The sequence below is a fragment of the Lithobates pipiens genome, unplaced genomic scaffold, assembly GCF_037356315.1.
Source record: "Lithobates pipiens isolate NorthernLeopardFrog02 unplaced genomic scaffold, aLitPip1_a1.2 Scaffold_19, whole genome shotgun sequence".
Lineage (NCBI taxonomy): Eukaryota > Metazoa > Chordata > Amphibia > Anura > Ranidae > Lithobates > Lithobates pipiens.
Genome location: NW_027507764.1, coordinates 326538582 through 326558244, shown reverse-complemented (window position 1 = coordinate 326558244; position 19663 = coordinate 326538582). Strand labels below are relative to the sequence as shown.

General features: G+C 42.3%; 1 protein-coding gene across 1 annotated transcript in view; it reads right to left on the bottom strand.

Annotated features, from left to right (window-relative positions):
- LOC143996781 (cadherin-6-like) overlaps positions 1-1441 on the bottom strand; it is a 495985-nt gene extending 494544 nt beyond the window's left edge. The window contains exon 1 of the mRNA XM_077492041.1: positions 1184-1441. The gene's annotated coding sequence lies outside the window, so the exon portion shown is untranslated. The remainder of the gene's footprint in view (positions 1-1183) is intronic.
- Positions 1442-19663: the final 18222 nt, after the last annotated feature.

The following is a 19663-nucleotide window of genomic DNA, read 5'->3' as shown; positions in this document are numbered from 1 at the left end:
CAGGGTCTAGTTCACATCAGTGCAAGATGCACTAGGTAAAAAAGTTCACATCCTTTTCTTTGGCGCACCGACAATCGTTAGCGCTCCCGTTAGCACATTTGGATGTGTGCCAATGCCTGATACAAGCACATGCCTATCCTGGTTGACAATGCAGCCTAAAGGACACAAGTGTCTTATAGTGTCCCCTCCTTCCCTGGTTAAGCCATGCATTCCACATGGCACTGAATGCAGCTGTACTTTGCTGAGTCAAAGTCTGGGTGCAGAACCCGGATAGTGTGCAGAACCAGGAGAGGGTGCAGAGCCAGGATAGGGTGCGAACCAGAAGAGGGTTCAGAGGGTACAGAACCAGGAGAGGGTTCAGAGGGTACAGAACCAGGAGAGGGTGCAGAACCAGGATAAGGTGCCGAACCAGGAGAGGGTGCAGAACCAGGAAAGGGTCCAGAGGGTGCAGAACCAGGATTTGATGCAGAACCAGGAGAGGGTGCAGAACCAGGAGAGGGTCCAAAACCAGGAGAGGGTGCAAAACCAAGAGAGGGTGCAAAACCAGAGAGGGTGCAAAACCAGGAGAGGGTGCAGAGGGTGTAGAACCAGAACAGGGTACAGAACCAGGAGAGGGTGCAGAACCAGGACAGGGTGCAGAAGGTGCAGAACCAGGAGAGAGTGCATAAGGTGCAGAATCAGGAGAGGGTGCAGAACCAGGACAGGGTGCAGAACCAGGAGAGGGTGCAGAAGGTGCAGAACCAGGAGAGGGTGCAGAAGGTCCAGAACCAGGATAGGGTGCAGAACCAGGTCAGGGTACGGAACCAGGAAAGGGTGCAGAACCAGGATAGGGTGCAGAACCAGGTCAGGGTACGGAACCAGGAAAGGGTGCAGAACCAGGAGAGGGTGCAGAAGGTCCAGAACCAGGAGAGGGTGCAGAAGGTCCAGAACCAGGAGAGGGTGCAGAAGGTCCAGAACCAGGACAGGGTGCAGAACCAGGATAGGGTGCCAGGGATGTGTGATGGAGAGGAGCACACAGATGACAATGGAGAGTATGGGACCGTCACCTGAACACTGCAGCCTCCTCCATCAGAGGTGACCTTCAATAACCTGAACATCTCTGAACTTTCTATACAACTCATGCCAGCTATGAGTCAGGGGAAGAAGAGGAAGAAGAGGAAGAAGAAGGGAGCCGTGTCCTTACCGGAGGGTGCAGGGATCCTCCTGACTGGTACCCTGGTCAGCGCCGTCCGTCTATTCCCCTCTCCTCCTCCTCCTCCTCCTCCTCGGATGGATGTATCAGTGTGACTGGGACTACTCCGCTCCACACATCGCACCTCGTCCAGCACAAGAAATCACAGGCTGTGTGATGAATAAAGGAGACCCCCCCCTCCTCCTCCTCCTCCTCACCGAGCTCCCTCCGCTCTCACTGGAGCCGCACAACTCAGCATGGAAAGGTTAAGGACTCAGCCAGCTCCAGCCGACTCCGCGCTCTGATTTGCAAGTGAATTCGGTGGGAGGGGCGGGGGGCGGGCTTTGTTACAGACCCCTTGTCAAAGGACAACTTGTGTGTGTGAAGTGTGGACCCATCATCTCTACAACGGACTGTGTGAGTGCAGGAGGAGGACCGAGGAGGAGGAGGACCGAGGACCACTACACTACTCCTCTATACATTCCACTGATCACCACCACTCTCCTTCTATCACATCACTGGTATTATGAGAAATGATATACTAACAACAATGCTAATAATAACACCAACAATGATATAATAACAATACTAATGATAACACCAACAGTGATATAATACCAACAATAACATAATAACAATACTAACAATAACACAAACTATAACATAATAACAATTCTAAAAATACTAACAATAACATAATAATAACAATACTAATAATAACACCAACACAGATAAAATACCAACAATAACATAATAACAATACTAACAATAACACTAACTATAACATAATAATAATACTAAAAATAACATAATAATAACAACAATAACATAATAACAACAATACTAATAATAACACAATAATACTAATAATAACAATACTAATAATAACACAATAATACTAATAATAGCACCAACAATAACATAATAATAACAATACTAATAACACCGACAATAACATACCATAATAATAACACCAGCTATAACATAATAATAACAATACTAATAATAACACTAATAATAACAATACTAATAATAACACCAACAATAACATAATAATAACAATACTAATAATAACACAGACAATAACATAACAATACTAATAATAACACAGACAATAACATAACAATACTAATAATAACACCAACAATAACATAATAATAATAACAATACTAACAAAAACACCAACTATAATATAAGAGTAACAATAGTAATAATAATGACAACAATGATATAATAATAACAATACTAATAATATAATAAAAAAATTATATTATATAAACAATACACACATTTTTATAATAATACTACTGCTGCTACTACTAATCCCAGCAATGATATTATAATGCCAATAATAATATTACCAATAAAAACAATACTACTACTGATAATAATAATAATAATAATAATAATAATAATAATAATACTATAGTATATGCCATTATATAATAATAATAATAATAATAATAATAATAATAATAATAAAGTAACATGTTTGGCTGATATGCTATTATATTATATAGAAATAATAATAATAAATTAACAATGATAAAAAAAAAATAACAATAATATTATATAGTAATACACATGACAAATATGCCACTATATAAAAACAATAATAATATATTTTGACTCCTCTCAAATAAAAAAAATATATTATTGCTATCATTATTATTATTATCATCTGACATATCTATCAAGTGTATAACTCAATGCCAATAATAAAAACAATAATAATAACAACAATAATAATAATACTATTATATAGTAATAAATATCTTGAAAGACATATCTTGAAAGATACAGACATATAGAATAATACTAAATAATAATAATGTTACTATTATTATATGTTGACATTTGTCGAATATATTACTAAATAATAAGATTTATAGTAATAAAATAAATAATAAGTGATATATCTGTCCAGTGTATTACACATGCCAAGTACACAAACAATGGTCATTGTTGGAATATGTATAGTAGATACAATATAACATAATAAGGAAATGAGGGAGCTTTGAAGTGGAAATTATACATAACGTCCTTGTTTCTTCCTTCTCACATTAATAACGTGTCAATTTTAAATAAATAAAACTTAAAATATGAACAACAAAATGCAAAGCCATCCATAACGCTACCCCAAGCTGCATGACCAAAATTGTCTCGAAACAGCACCCCCAATTTCCCAAGTCCTCCTGCTCACTAGTTCCCTCATAACCCCTTCTAACGCTAGCTGCCAGAGCCTCTCATACCCTCTGGGACTCCCTACCCCAATCAGTCTGGTTATCCCTAACACTGTACACCTTTAAGCAATCCCTGAAAGCTCATTTCCTCTTTGAAATTCATCTCCCTTTCTCCTAAGGTTGACCATAAAGGTTAGGACTTCAGCCGTGGGGCTAAGCTAAAGGAATCAATAGATTCCCCCACCCATGCTAAACAGCTTGGAAGGAAGACCGTCCCCAGTCGCCTTTTGTACTCTGACAGCCAGCACCCTCAGCTGACAGAATATCCAGATACCTGATTGGCTGCAGTCACTGTTGGGCTCACAACTTTTTGCCTAGCTTTTTCTGAAAGGGCGACTTACAACTTGACAACTCAGCAGGAATCATCTGAAATTTGAGTTGTGTATGGCCAGCAGAAGACCTGAAATGGAACTTTCTCCACCAACTCACAGACACTTCCCTTTTAGACTATAAGCCAGGCTTTCTCAAACTTTTAACCCTAGAGGAACCCCAAAAATAATTTTCATGTCTCGAGGAACCCTTACTAAAACCAAATCATCAGGGCTCAATAGGAACAATGCTCCTTATATTAGTGGTCAATAGGAATAATGTCCCCCTTAAAGTGGTGTTTAGAATGCCACCCTTAGCCCTTGTACACACGGTCGGAGATTCCAACAACCAAATCCGTCGGATTTTGTCCGACGGATCTTGTCCGAAACTGTTGCATACACACGGTCGGACAAAGTTGTCGGAAAATCTGATCTTTCAGAACGTGATGACATAATTTCGTTACGCTGGGACTACGTTCAGGCTAGTAGCCAATAGCTTTGGTGTAGGAATTTGATCTGAGCATGCGTGGCACTTTGTCCGATCGGAATTCTCTACACATGACCGGAGTATGTCCGATCTGAGCATTTTGTCTGAAAATATTTCCGGCAAGTTGGAAAATTTGGTCCGACGGATATTCCGACGGAAACAGTCCGATGCAGACCACACACAGTCGGAATATCCGACAAAACGCTCCGATCGGACACATTCCATCGGAATCTCCGACCGTGTGTACAAGGGCTTAAAGAGGAGAGCCAGCTTTAAAAAAATTTTTTTTAAAAGTCAGCAGCTGCAAACACTGTAGCTGCTGACTTTTAATAAGCAGACTTACCTGTCCAGGGCGCCCGCAATGTCGGCCGCCCAAGGCTGACCCGTCCCTCGACTCTCGGGTCCTGGCGCCGCCATTTTAACTAAGGGAAACAGGCAGTGGAGCCTACTGCGTTTTTTTTTCTGACTTTGCTAAATTTTAATGTATTTTTGTTTTTCCGGGTGGCCCTCCACTTTAAAGACAGCTAAAAAGATATTTGGTGTCATGCTCCTGGCTTTGCTAAGTTTTGCTAAACCTTGAACTCTGTAGGCATCATCAAATAGGTGGTTCATCAGCCACAGCTTGAGGAACCCCTAGCAGCCTCTGGAGGAACCCCAGGGTTCCACGGAACCCTGGTTGAGAATGGCTGCTATAAGCTCTCGTGTGTAGACTTTTGTCTTGAAAAGTGTAAGCACTTTATAAATCCTGACTATTATTAATAAATATCATGATCATCAGATGGGGACATGGCAGGTCCTCTTGGAAGCTATTCAATGTCACATAGAAGTGGATAACATTACAATAAAATACTGCAAATAAATGTAGAAATCACTCGCACCCGCATTCATACTGTCACTGCCAAACACACACAAAAACCACAGGGGCTTGAATGCATTCTGTTTATATTTTTAGCATCCTAGTAGACAAAAGCCGCATGAGGTTTGCATCTCTAGACTGAACTGCGCTACGCCTGGACACTGGAGATGATTACTGAAAATGGCATCTTCATCAAATAAATCTGTTCACTCTGAGAAGAGTCAACAACATATGTTATCCTCATCTCAGACAACTCTTTACATCTCATCAAAAGAGATCTGTACTAAGAAATGACACGAAGGACCACTGCTGACCCCCTTTGGAAAATGCTAGTTGCCTGGCTTTTTGTGGCTTTAGTTCCTTCTGTGCTGAAACAAACATGCTGCCAGTAAAGCCAGCAATGTAAATTCAGAACTCCTGACAAATGGTGCATTTTCACATGTTAAAACGCACACAACACCATGTGGTTCTGTCTCATGTTTTTATGGAAAATAAGTCGTTTCTTGTGTGTAGAGCAGTCCATTGAAATTAATGGGCTGCCCTGAACGTCACATGTGGGAACATGCGGAAATGAGCCTGTGCTTGGTCGCACCTATAGGTATGAATAAAGTATTTGTATATCCGAAGCTGCTAATAAATTTAAAGTGTTAATAAACCTAAGACCTTGCATCCACTATATCAGTACACAGAACATGCACATTTAATTATTTTAGTAAATATAAAAATATAAACTGCTAAATACATTTTCTCATTATCAGTTTGAGCAGCCTTGTGACTTCTATCAGTGTCTGGTTAAAGCTTGTAGGAGGATGCTACTCTGACTGTCCTATGAGACTGCAGGACCCCTGCCCTCTGTCTGAACAGTGCTGATTGGCCCTGTGCTGATCACATGCACTCTCCCAAGAAGTAAAAAACTCTAGCAATACACACCAAACTGAGCACGTGCACAGTGCCCCCAACACTGTACTGCCAACAGATGGATTGGGGATAGTAAAAGAAGGGAAGGATCAGAGAAGACAGGATCAAACAGCCTTTTTTAGACAATGCAAAGGATTAACCCCTTTGATTCCACAGCGAGTATAACAAGCACGCTTTACTGCGCATACAGACTGATTTTACTGTTGTGGGTTTAGTAACACTTTAATGTTTAGTAGATAACTGTGCTGAACAATGAGTGATGTTGCTTCTCCAATTAAAAAAAAATATCTAATTTGGCCAGGTGTCCAGAGCAAATTTAATGGAGTACAATATGTCACATTTGTTCTCTGTGCAGTATTGCCATGAGATACTACAATTCAAGACATGCTGGTAGGTTAATTGGCTTCTGTCTAAATTGGCCCTAATATATGAATGTGAGTTAGGGACCTTAGATTGTAAGCTCCTTGAGAGTAGGGACCAATGTGAATTTACAATGTATATATAAAGTGCTACGTAAATTGTCGGCGCTATATATAAGAAACTGAAATAATAAGAATAATAATTCTATCCCACACCCGCCTAACTGTCCTCGAGCCACCCCCATCAAATCATTCTCTGCAGCCATTACCTTTTGTACCATCTCCCCCTCCCTTTAGAATGTAAGCTCTACGAGCAGGGTCCTCCTGTACCTTTTGTATTGTACTGTAATTGTGTTGTCCCCCTATACATTGTAAAGCGCTGCATAAACTGTTGCCGCTATATAAATTGTGAATAATAATAATAATTCCCAATATGAATGGTAATGAATGGGCATTATTGGGAGTGGGATTGGGGAATTAGGTCAGGTACATACTGAATGTATACATTGCCAGTGGATGGACTTGGGTACATGGCCAGATCACCCCCTTTACACAGCCACATCATAAGATAAGCTAATACTTTATTGTAGGGTTGCACCGATACCAATAACGGTATCAGCGCTGATACCTAGTATTTGCAAGAGTACTCATACTCGTGCAAATGCTCCAATACCTGAAACTGATACGTTTGCGGTGCAATTCGAACCTATATAAAATGAATAGGCTCAAATCTCACTGCAAAGAATCGCATGCAATTTGAATAGGAATGTGGTGTGATTCTTGCCCGAATCACATGTAGTTTACCGCACCACTCCTGTGTGAGCCCAGGCTTGTTAGAATGACTTCACCCTAACCCTAACAACCTTCCTGCATGACGGGGTTCTACAAGTTTCAGCTCCTGATCCTACTTCGGACATCAGTGGTTGCGGCTTGAGCTCCTCCTGCCTCTCCTACGGCTTTGTTCCCTGCTCCCAGAGGTGACTGTCTTTACCCAGCCCCAAGCAGTTCGAGCCATACACCAGCCCATGCTTATAGACTCATCTGCTCATGCCTTTATTTGCTTCATTCATGTGAGTGCAATACTATGTTTTTAGTATTTGAATTAATAAACCATCTTACTACACTATAATGGGCCTTTATACTCTCTTACCATTTCTATCAGATGGAGGTCGGGGAAATTGAATGCGATATGGACAGAAATTGCACTATATACCTGTTCAAATTGCATGAGATTCTTTGCAGTGTAATTCATTTTTTATGGGCTCAAATCACACCGCAAAGTATCAGTACAGGGTATCAGCGAGTACTTGATTGAAAGTATTGGTACCGTACTCACCTGAAAAAAAAAACAATTGGTGCAACCCTACTTTATCGTCATTAATTAGAGCAGAAACACTCCTATGGCCACATCCGTAAATAACCAATATAAAGAAAAAATGGGCACAAGGCCCTGGGTTAGACTTTAGAGGCAATACTGGACGATAATGCATTGAAAAAAATGTATTTATACATAATAGAATAAAGCAAAAGAACCAAAACACAATAAGAATAAAATCGTACACAGTGAGTTAAAAATTGAAAGCTTCACAATGCAAATTGAAGGAATGCACCAAGTAGCCCTAGTGAGTCCCTGTGCATCAACTCATTTCGCTATTTGCTTAGTCAGGACACAATCAGGGTGTGTCTGAAAGAAAACAGGTCTCACTATCTAGAATAGAAAGCATACATCAGTTTTTTATATACATACAACACATAGATATAAAAGCAAGGACCATAGTCATATCTGGACAGTGTATCTACTTTATTGTCATTGTATACATACAGCAAAGTTCATCAAGATACTCTTTACAACAGCAATTTAAAAAACATTTCTCAACCCAACCACACATGCTTACTCAGGGATAGGCACTGACCAAAGCTGTGGCAGACATTTTCCAAAGTACAGACCTTAGTGAAGGATGCTAAGGTACATTTCAAATTAAAACCATCAAAAACACTCTGTCTACTAGCAGGGTCCCCATAGATCCCACTTTAGAGCATGCCAGGGTCCCCATAGATCCCCCTTTAGAGCAGGGTCCCCAATAGATCCCCTTTAGAGCAGGCAAGGGTCCCCCATAGAACCCCTTTAGAGCAGGGTCCCCATATATCCCCTTTAGAGGAGGATTCCCAAAGAACCCCCTTTAGAGCAGGCCAGGGTCCCCCATAGCTCCCTTTTAGAGCACGGTCCCCATAGATCCCTTTAGAGCAAGCTAGGGAAGCAGGTCCCCCATAGAATAGATCCCCTTTAGTCTTTTTACTGCTACATTTCCACCTGTATATTCCCCAGGTTTTCCTGCACCCCAATCCAGGCTCTCCCAGGCAAAGAATATATACAGGCATACCCAACTTTTAAGTATACAATGGGACCAGAGCATGTATATACAAATGAATGTGTACTTGAAGCAATACCCTTTTTCACTTCTCAATGCATGTGAATACACAGTCAGCTTGACATGATACTGCTCATAGTTATTAACATTTACTATTGGGGTCAATGGGAAATCTTGTTTATATTGACATGGCACTGCTCCCGAACCATAAGCGACAGGGACACCAAACTTGGGGAGCAAGTTAAGGGTACACAGGACTAAATTATGGTAGATTACCTAGGCAAGCTGACTGTCGCAAAATCAGATATGTTGTAGTCCTGGGTACCCTCTCGGTGCTCCCCAAGTTTGGTGTCCCTTTCACTTATGGGTTGGGAGCAGTGCCATGTCAAGCTGACCAAGATTTTCCATATACACCAATGTTAAAAACTGGGAGTAGTGCCATGTCAAGCTAACCTCCGTGGCAGCGGACCCTGCAAGGTATGCTCATGGAGACAGTGTCTGCGTACAGACACCTTGCCGATTCCTGTGCATTCTTCCTAGCACATGCCTCCATATCTATTCCTAAATATAAAAAAAATATTAAATGTTTTAAAAAAAGTAACATTTTACATAGCATTCATAAATCTCTGTACCTGGTGAGGTTATGGACAATACAGCCCTAAGGAAAAAAATATACTTTAAATGACTAGTGTGCATTTTGAGTTTCCTATATCTTTTCCCTGATGGCAAAGGGACAAAGACACTGGCGGGAGATTTACTAAAACTTGAACTAAATCCAGTGCAACTCTGCATAGATACCAATCAGCTTTCCGGTTTCATTGCCAAAGCTTAATTGAACAAACTAAAGCTAGAAGCTGATTGGCTACCATGCATGGCTGTACCAGATCCCGAGTGCACCAGGTTTGGAATATTAACCCCACTGTAATCTGGATGGGTTGCATCACTACTAACAGCTTTTGCTTGCTTCTTTAATTGGCTGGCATATGCCAGGTACCTATGATCTGCTGTGCTGATGATCCTCTGTGCTGTCTTTACCACTCAAGACAGACACTTCTTATCCTCTGCCCTAGAGCTGAAATATAACTCTACAGCGCAATAGAGAAGAATACTCTCAATGGGTCAATGACAGAAATTGACCAAATCCTTAAGGGCAATCCAGCCTGCCTCAATCTCCCAAGGGAAAACAGTCTCTGCAATACTTTTTTCACTAGAAAACAAGTATTTTCAAACAACGACAACTGCCTTGTAAAATGCACTCCCAAATATTTCATAGTGTCCACCCTTTCTTACAGCGTACAATATAGACCCTTGAAGTGCAGGAGGGAAGTGTGGGGGGCAAAGACGCTTGTTTATTCTATAGACATAGAAATATATTGACTTATTAACCATATTCCTCTTTCGTTCAGTCTTCCTCCTCTTTATACAACTGTCCCAGGAAACTTCTTCTCTTTGCTGCCCAACCAGTGAGCCCTCCGACATTATATATTGCAATGTGGGACCAGTGGTGAGGACACTGAGGGCCCACCAACATACCAGGAATGCTGGAGAGTTGTAAAGAGTGGCAGTTGCCAGGGGAGAATAGAATAAGGTATTTGAACTTGCTTTAAACTGCCTGCAAACTCAAGCATTTAAAATGGCCCACTATCTCTCTTTCTACCAGCTCAATGTATTCAAGCTGTGTTTAAAGTGACACAAAACTCTACATTCAAGTATGTATTCTTAACTCAAAAAAGTCCCTTCTATTGCTCACAGCCTCCTCCAAATCTCTAAGACCCTTTTTTACTGCTGTAATTTGAAATCCTGTTGCAGTGTGGCTACATTTGTTCTTCATAGTCAAACTGTATGTTGGAACATAGCCACCCTCTCTTGTTTGCTCCTGAGATAGAGCCTACTGGTCTTACCAGAGTAACTTCATTGACAGGGGCTCCTGTGTTCTGAAAATGCGATATAAAAGTTTGGCCTCATGCACAATGGACGTTTTCTATGCTGCTCTGTCACATACCTGGTTATTAAGCCTGATGTGAAGAAGAAGGCCTCTTTTACAGCTCCGGCTCAGGGGTAGTGTAACAGTGGCAGCAAGAGCATGACCAGAAATGAGTGCCGTAATGAGCTGCCATTACTGCATCACTGGTATGAAGCTAGAAAACAAAAGCACCTGACAGCAGACAGATGCAGCAGCTGGCTTAAAACAGGTTGCAGATGCTGGGCAGGAAGCAGGAGCCAGGTGAGAGTGTACTGGACTGAAGGAGCCATAGCAGGCAGGGTGAGCCAAGTGCAGGGTCAGACAAGCCGGTCCGGTAACAATCATATCAAGCTTGAACGGCAGGCAGAAAAGTAATCAGGTCACAAGCCAGGGTCAGCAGCAGAGAAGCAAATCAAGCAAAAGCAGGAGACAGAAGCAAAAGTCGGGGACAAGCCGTGGGCAGGGCAGGTAGTAGGCAAGCATTGTCAGGATCAAGCCAGGTCAGGATCAGAGGTCAAGCACAGGAATCAAGTAACAAACCACAGGGAATGCTGTAGACCAAACAGCAATGAGCCAGTTCTATAGCCCTGTATAAATATTCAGTTTAGCGCCAGTATTGGTGACAGGTGCATGTGTGCATATGTGCAAGTCTGTGCACATCTGCCCGGCCAGTTGGAAGTCTGCGCATGAGTACACATATGCACTTTTGCCTGCCTCTAAATGCTCCTGCATGTTAGCCTATGTGTCTATGCACACATAGGCTTTTTGAGGAGTTAGATGCAGGAAAGAAAAACACATCCAGTGCATGCAGGAGCAGCAGAGTTTTGCCCCCCCCCCCCCAAAAAAACAAAAAAACAAAAAAAACACTTGAGGTGCCTAACGCATGAAAATGCACCTAAGCACTAGGTGCTTATAGCATTTCAGAGTTAATTTACTTCAGTGGCCAAAATAAATTATTATTCTGGCCAATAAAATCAATTAACGTCTAAGCACTTGACATGCCTAATGCCGTGTACACACGACCGGACTTTTCGACAGCAAAGGTCCGACGGAACGAATCCATCGGACAATTCGATCGTGTGTGGGCTTTGCTGTCAAAAAATCTGATGGACTTTAGAAATAGAACATGTTTCAAATTTTTCCGCCGGAACCAGTTCCTATTGAGAAATCCATTCGTCTGTATGCTAGTCCGACAGACGAAAACTGACGCTAGGGCAGCTATTGGCTACTGGCTATGAACTTCCTTATTCTAGTCTGGTCGTACGTCATCACGTTCGAATCTGTCAGACTTTGGTGTGATTGTGTGTGGCAAAGTCTGTTCGTTCGGAAAGTCAGTCAAAAGTCCATCGGAAAAAACGTAGGACCTACTCTGCCGGAAAGTCCAGTCGAGTGTACACGGCATAAGTGTGCCAAAATGTTTACATGCATCAATCATTTTTTCTGCCAAAACTCTGTTGCCAGGAGGAGAGGACACTAGACGGGTTTCCCAAAATGCCCAGTGTGCATGAGACCTTAGTTGCAGGGCACTGCTGATAATGCCCATCCACAGCCACTGCAGCTCTCACTTGATGAAACAAGTTACATCATGTCACGTGACTGCTGAAAAAAAAAGATATCTTGAAGATTTTTCCTTTTTTTTTGTAATCATCTTCAAAGAGAAGAGCTTTAGGCACTTGCAAACAAGACATGTTCTAATATTTGGGCTGAGGCTTTACATCTGTTTTAATGCTAGGTTACTCTTGCAAAAAAAAAAAAAAAAAAAAAAAAAAGATCCACCCCATATGTTTAATGTCCTTCTAGCTTAAGTACAATGGGTTTTTTCCAGCTGACTAAATATAAACTTGTCGTGACGAGCTATAAACACACCAGTCGAAAAACACGGTATCAGATATGTTAAATTGTTTAGACAGCGAAAGGAAAGTGCACAAAGTGTTTTATTACATCTTGTATTTTTAGATGCTATCCGCCGAGATGTTCCTATCACCAAATTAAATCAGAATTCCCCTAGTAGTTTACTTGTTTATGTACGACCCAAGCACTATATGCAAAAATAACAGATATGGCATTTCCGGTGCATACGATGAAGGAAGAGCCGTCCTAAGAAAGAAAAAGCTGTAATTAATTACAAAAGCAAAATTTTTTTTTTTTGCCTATAAGTAAAAATATTAATTTGTGCTGCCAGGAAACTGAACACTGCAAGAAGAAAGGTCTCGGTGCTAAACAGAAGACTTCCCCAACTTCCAAGCAGCTCAAATCTATCTTCCGTACAGGGACGGTCACAATGTTACAATCTACAGATTTGTATTTATTTTTCTTTTGACAACCTGGAAGGTCAACTTGCTTCTATGTAGATCAAGTGGTGTTGACCTTCATCGGTAGCACATTGGTTGTGAATTCAGAACATGAATGAATATGTTCCTTCTTAAAATCAAGATATACGTTATCTGTATTAAAGCGAGATAAAACAACAGAGCGGAACTAAAGAAGGCTCCTGCAGGTGCTGACATTTTCACCAGAACGATTTAGAGGTCAATGCTAAAAATGTTATTTTAGCAAACAAGGCTTCTAGATCTTGCCAAAAAAATATCAAAACAGGAAAATGGTGTCAGAAAAAAGATCAAGCGGTCCATTGAGTCTACCCCATTTATTTATGTATTCATTTTTTTTTAACCACTTGAATTTCAGAAGATTTTACCCCCTTCATGACCAGGGCATTTTTTGACCGCAGAATTTTAGCAAGCAAGGCTTCTAGATCTTGCCCAAAAAAATATTGAAACAGGAAAATGGTGTCAGAAAAAAGTCCAAGCGGTCCATCGAGTTTAATCCATTTATTTATGTATTCATTTTTTTTTTTACCCACTTGAATTCCAGAAGATTTTACCCCCTTCATGACCAGGGCATTTTTTTCTATTCGGCACTGAGCTATTTTAACTAGCAGTTGTGCGGTTGTGCAATGCGCAAATTAAATCTTTATCATTTTTTTTTCACACAAATAGAGCTTTCTTTTGGTGGACCACAAGAAATTAATACCTTTTCAGCACTCACTCAGTCCGACATCCAATGGCGCCCAGAACAATGTCCTCAAGAAACTCTTGAGAGTTTTGTAGGTGGATGGGCGAGTTAGCCCCGCCATGGCATGTTATTGAAGGGAAGGTACTTTGTAATATGTGAACATTTAAATTGTTGGACTGCATCTGGTTGGGTCAACTCCAGGAACGTGGACATGTCCCCTGAAACGCATCCATCTTCCATCCGCAGCTACAATAGCATTGCTCTAAGCTGGATTTGTGTTTTGTTACGCTTCTACCTCCTCATGTTGGTGAGTATGTTTTTGGCTTTCAAATGTAATAACATTTGGTGGCGGACTTTTGTGCCTTCCTGTGTCTATTCTATAGTATTTGATCATCACTGTTTTTATTTTTAATTTTTTGCGATATAGATAAAAAAAAAAAACTTGGGGAAAAAACCCCTGTAATCAATAGAAAAATCCAATAGAAAAAAAAAAATTTCATCATAATTTTAGGCCAAAATATTTTCTGCTGAATGTCTTTGGTAAAAAAAAAAAAAAAAAAAAAAAAAAAAAACCCCAATAAGTGTCTAATAATTGGTTCGTGTACAAGTACATCACACGGCCAGAAGCTGCTGCCCACTTGCCATATAACTGCTGAGGGTGGCAGTTGTGGCCCCTCCATTAGGGGTGCCCGGGCACAACCCCCTCTATTCTCGCCACTCCCTATATGACTAATAGAAAGATTCATGAATAGCATGAATCTATCCATGGCTGCCATGGCAATCCCCTATTCAGAGGTCCAGCTCCTTTCAGGACCCTGAGCGCTTGAATTATAGCAGCTCAGTTGTTTTTTTGAAGCACCTGAATATTCGCTGTTGCAACACTGATACTCAATCCGGCCAATCAGAAGGGGGTGTGAGACCTGTTTTCTTTGGTTGGCCAAAAAGAGAAGACTCCCGATTGGCTGTCAAGAAAGAGGTAGGAAATGGAAGCCGCTGTGGAGACCCATGGAGAGTAGGGGAACAGGAGGCAGCTGCCAATCATGGGAAGCCGCAAAAAGGTAAGTGCGACCAACCATCCCACCGATCGACCGACTGATGGGGGGGTAGTTGGTGGCATACTGTTTGCTGCACACCAAAAAAAATCCCACTGACCGCCACTGGTGGGTGGGAGGCGAGCAGTTCAAGAAGAATTATAGGCATGGCATTATATACATAATTACATAGGTCCAACTTGGATGTATGTACCTTTGCATATACCATACCTGTGGGATCCCTCTAAAAGCTGTAAATCACTGAAGAAGACATTACTACTCCAATAACCTCTAATAGCTTTCGTGTCCTCCTCCAGGTGGCTGCCCTGCTGCATTGTTAACCCAGGAGGTCTCTTACTCAGTACAGGCACCATTGGGGACCCGGGTCCTTCCCCAGGGGACATGTATCAATGCAAATTTTTTTTTTAAATCACGCCCGTTTTTTCGGAAACAGTGATTTTTTTTAATGCTTAACCACTTAAGGACCGCCTCACGCCGATATACGTCGGCAGAATGGCACGGCTGGGCACAATCACATACCTCTATGTGGCTCTTTAAGTGCCCAGCCGTGGGTCGGGAGCGCGCCGCCGGGGGCGTGCTCCTGACCCGGTCCTGAGCTACGTGACCGTAGCAGCAAGACCAGCAGACCCGATCACTGCTGGTGTCCTGCAATCGGGTCACAGAGCTGAAGAACGAGGAGAGGTCTGTGTAAACAAACCTCTCCCCGTGCTTCCTAGTGCGGCTGTCACCGATCGTCTGTTTTTATAGGGAAAGACGATCAGTGACGTCACATGCCAGGCCACGCCCCCCTAAAATAAAAATAAACACATAACGTCACACATACCCACTAGGGGGCAGTGTAGGGGTTAACTCATCCACTGCCAGTGTCTTTTACACAGGACAATGGTCCCAAAAATGTGTCAAAAATGTCCGATGTGTCCGCCATAATGTCGCAGTCACAATAAAAATCGCTGATCGCCGCCATTACTAGTAAAAAAAACATATTAATAAAAATGCTATAAAACTATCCCCTATTTTGTAAACGATATAACTTTTGCACAAACCAATCAATAATCGTTAATTGCATTTTTTTTACTAAAAATATGTAGAAGAATACGTATCGGCCTAAACTGAGGAAAAAAATATGTTTTTTTATATATTTTTGGGGATATTTATTATAGCAAAAAGTAAAAAATACAGAATTTTTTTCAAAATTGATGCTCTATTTTTGTTTATAGCGCAAACAATAAAAAACGTAGAGGTGATCAAATACCACCAAAAGAAAGCTCTATTTGTGGGAAAAAAAGGACGCCAATTTTGTTTGGGAGCCACGTCGCTCGGCCACGCAATAGTCAGTTAAAACGATGCAGTGCCGAATTGCAAAAAGGGGCCTGGACCTTTGGCTGCAAATTAGTCTGGGGCTTAAGTGGTTAAAGTGAAACAGTAAAAATGAAATATTCCTTTAAATATCATGCCTGGGGGGTGACTATAGTATGCCTGTAAAGGGTCTAATTTTTACCCCTGTTTAGAACAGTACCACAGCAAAATTACATTTATAAAGGAAAAATTGTCATTTAAAATTGATTGTGGCTGTAATGAATTGTTGGGTCTCGACTGATGCTTTTCTCTGTGACAGTATAGCTGAGGGCAGGGCCTCCGGTGAAGTAAACGGGTGACCTCGCCCCCTCTGACGTCATGGGGTGGAGTCACCCGTTTATGTCACCGGGTGGCTCCGCCCTCAGCTATATAAGAACTGTCACAAACAAGAAGCGTCAGTCGGTGAGAGCCTCCCATGGAGGCGGAACGGCCGCAGCTTTTTTTTTTTTGGTTCGTCGGGCGGTGTGAATTTTCATTTTGCGGGACATTTTTATTTTTTATTCTTTAATAATAACTTGTCCCAAGCTGTCTCTTGTCTTTTTTACCATTTGTCCCTGCTCGCAAATGGTGGTTACAAGGCCTGGCTGAGTCAATGTCAGGCCTAAATATGTGCTAGCTGTGCCTGAGAAGTAAGTAGGGATGAGCCCAATGTTCGAGTCAGACGTAAGTCCGACTTGAATATCGGGTGTTTGCCAGACCTGAAGGGCCTGGTATGGATTTTAGGGGGACCCCCACGCAATAATTTTTTTACATTTTGGTTCAGGGTTCCCCTTAATATTCATACCAGACCCAAAGGGCCTGGTAATGTACTGGGGGGGGGGGGGGCCCATGCTCCTTTTTTCAATGAGTTTTATCTATATTGCTGAGACTCGACAATTCATTACAGCCGCGATCAGTTTTGAATGCCAATTTTTCCTTTAGAAATGTAATTTTGCTGTGGTATTGTTCTAAACACGGGAAAAATGGCCACGAAATACAATAGACACCCCCCAGACAAGAAATTTAAAGGAATATTTTATTTTTATTGTTTCACTTTAAGCATTAAAAAATAAAAAATCACTGCTCCCGAAAAAAACAGACGTTTTTAAAAACAATGTTTGCATTGATACAGGACAGGGGCAGGACCCAGGTCCCCAAGCACATTTTTATGACAATAAATTACATATAAGCCTTTAAAATTAGCACTTTTGATTTTTCATGTTAGTGTCCCATAGACTTTAATGATCTTCAGACGGCTTTCGAATTTGCCGCAAACACAACATATTGTTCGCTGTTCTGCGAACAGGCGAACACCCGATGTTCGAGTCGAACTTATGTTCAAGTCGAACTTACGTTCAACACAAACTTACATCTGGCTCATCCCTACTTACTTCTCAGGCACAGCTAGCACATATTTAGGCCTGACAGTGACTCAGCCAGGCCTTGTAACCACCATTTGTGGGCAGGGACTGCAGGCCCCTTTAATGTAGCAAAAATGTAAATAGGAAGACTTTAGTGCTATCTGCCCTAGGTGAACTACTACTCCCAGTCAGCCCTCTTCAGGCCATGCCGGCCCACCTGGCTGTAGCTGCCAGATTCCACTGCCCATGATATTGCAATCCTCCCTACTGGCTCCACACTCAGCTCTGACTGTTTCCTCTCAGTCCTCTCTAGCATGCCTCTCCAGTCCTCTTGATAGCACAAGTCACTCACGAGCCCTCTTGGCTGCAAACCGTTGGTTCCCACCTGAAGAATTGCCCAGCAGTACTAGCTCCTGCTGTCCGCTCTGACTTCTCTCTTTGCCACCTGAATAGATCCTTCATGAGTTCTTGAAGGGATCCATCCTGCACCCTAGTCCCAGACCCAAGGCCACCCATCCCTCAGACTGGGGAGATCCCTCCAAGGCCCTGACAGCCAATCACTCCATCCTTAGTTCTTCCACTCAACAACTTCTCCCCAGCTGGGCTAATCATAGGTATTTTAAAGAGGCCTGCCCCCTGCCAATCCTAGTTGGGGATTGGTCAGGGCTCCCTAAAACACCCCAGACAGCTCCACCTCTCTTCCCCTCCTTTTCTTCTAGAATCCTCCAGAAGAAACAGGGAGGTGACAGTGGAGTGATGCTGTCTGAGTCATAGCTGCTACTCTAGCCCACTACCAGCCCACACATATCAAAACAAACAGGCTCAGCTCTCAGCTAGTCCTGCCTACATTTACCTGCACTCACCAAAAATGTTACCTCTAGCACCTACCTAAGTAGAGGGTGCTAAAATATGTATACAATCTCTGTCCATCTCTTGTATTATGCCTGCAGTCTCCAACCATCTCTTGTATCATGTCCACAATCTCTGACTATCTCTTGTATCATGTCCACACTCTCTGGACATCTCTTGTATCATGCCTGCTACCTCCAACCATCTCTTATATCATGCCCACAATCTCTGACCTTCTCTTATATTAAGCCTGCAGTCTCCGACTAAATCTCTTGTATCATGTCTACAAATTCTGACCATCTCTTGTATCATGCCTGCTGTCTTTGACCTTCCCTTGTATCATGTCCACAATCTCTAACCATGTGTATTTTATGTCCACAGTGTCTGACCATCTCTTGTATAATATCTACAGTCTCTGACCATCTCTTTTATTATGTCTGCAGTCTCTGACCATCTCTTGTATCATGTCTGCAGTCTCTGATCATCTGTTGTATCATGTCCACAATCTCTGACAATCAACTATGTTATGTCTACAGTCTCTGACCATTTCTTATCGTATCATGCCAATATACTTAGACTAAATCCTGTTGTGTGTCTACCGTCTCTAAGGCCTCATGCACACGAGACGCAGATGAAACCTCTGTTAAAAAAAAGCTGAAACGCGCGTTTAGAAACGCGCGTTTTGCCGCGTTTGCATGCCGCGTTTAGACGCGTTTAGACGCGTTTAGACGCGTTTGCGTTTAAACGCGTTTATAAAGATAACATCATGTAGACCCTCCCCAAGCTCTCAAAGCATTTTTTTTAACTATTTCTGCTATTTTGATCAGAGTGAGCAGCAGCAGCATAGAGAGCAGTTGTACACTTGCATTTGCCGTGTCACTTGCCACGGCACCTGCCACAAGTTGTGGATTGTCCACTTGCCACGTCACTTGCCACAAGTTGGGGATTGTCCACTTGCCACATCACCTGCCACGTCACCTGCCACAAATTGTGGATTGTCCACTTGCCACGTCACTTGCCACATCACCTGCCACGTCACTTGCCACGAGATGTGGATTGTCCACTTTCCACGTCATCTGCCATGCCACCTGCAACAAGCTGTGGATTGTCCACTTGCCACGTCACCAGCCACATCACCTGCCACAAGTTGTGGATTGTCCACTTGCCACGTGACTTGCCACATCACCTGCCACGTCACTTGCCACATCACCTGCCACAAGTTGTGGATTGTCTACTTGCCGCGTCACTTGCCACATCACCTGCCACGTCACTTGCCACGTCACCTGCCACAAGTTGTGGATTGTTCACTTGCCACGTCACCTGCCACGTCACCTGCCACAAGTTGTGGATTGTCCACTTGCCACGTCACTTGCCACAAGC